Source organism: Egretta garzetta, unplaced genomic scaffold (genome assembly GCF_000687185.1).
Source record: "Egretta garzetta isolate BGI_Z169 unplaced genomic scaffold, ASM68718v1 scaffold224, whole genome shotgun sequence".
Taxonomy (NCBI): domain Eukaryota; kingdom Metazoa; phylum Chordata; class Aves; order Pelecaniformes; family Ardeidae; genus Egretta; species Egretta garzetta.
This window is the reverse complement of record NW_009259530.1, coordinates 1-762: the sequence shown is the minus strand read 5'-3', so window position 1 is coordinate 762 and position 762 is coordinate 1. Positions and strand designations below refer to the sequence as shown.

The 762-nt window shown below is 44.5% G+C and overlaps 1 protein-coding gene across 2 annotated transcripts in view; it reads left to right on the top strand.

Moving 5' to 3' along the window:
* Window positions 1-428, top strand: part of NAAA (N-acylethanolamine acid amidase) — a 24792-nt gene extending 24364 nt beyond the window's left edge. For both annotated transcript variants that reach the window (XR_004841843.1, XR_004841841.1), the window contains one exon: window positions 358-428. The gene's annotated coding sequence lies outside the window, so the exon portion shown is untranslated. The remainder of the gene's footprint in view (window positions 1-357) is intronic.
* Window positions 429-762: the final 334 nt, after the last annotated feature.

Below are 762 nucleotides of genomic sequence, written 5' to 3'. Positions count from 1 at the left end.
CCCTAAGAAATTAGTCTTGAAAGAAAGCCATAAGGACCATTTAACATTGTTTTTCCTGAGTCTGAACGCAGTAGGCAAGCCTAGTTGGTTTGCTATACTTGAACTTCGATTAATATTCTCTTACATGGTTGCCTTGCCGTCAGGGAGGGAGAGGGAGGGCTTATAGGTGTACTTCTGTCTGTATGGCTGAAGGTAAAGCTACTTTTTTGACTTCTTCACAAGATACTCAAAACTATAATTGGTATAGTATGATTTGTTGTACATACCAGACAACATGAGAAGGGCATAGATAATTAAGTTGCCACTCTGCAGAATTTTATTCCAGGGTGAATGATGATGGGCTCTCTCTTCTTGCAGCTTCACAACTTCTTCAGTTACCTCATGGACCACTTCACGCCAAGCAGCAGTAAAGAGAGTAAGTTTCTGTGTGCCCTTTGTAGATGTGGCACCAGCAGCTCGGAAGGGTGCACCCTGTATTGATTCGTTGCCCAGTGCTGGCCCTTCAGGATGGCAAAGGCGGCCAAGAGATTCTAAAGAGCGATGGCATCAGAATTGGGATAGGGAGTGAATTGTCTGGAGACTCTAAGCTGTGCGAGGGATGTGGGGCAATTCCTGCTCCTTAGGAGTTGTTGGGGGAATAAAAGCTCAGTATGTCTTCTAAGAGCAGTATTAGAAATCTGCCTTTTTTTCAGTGATCCCTGGTAACCAGGGCTTTGCAGAGTCCATTTCTGAAGCGAGAGAATCCATCTTTATGGAACTGTG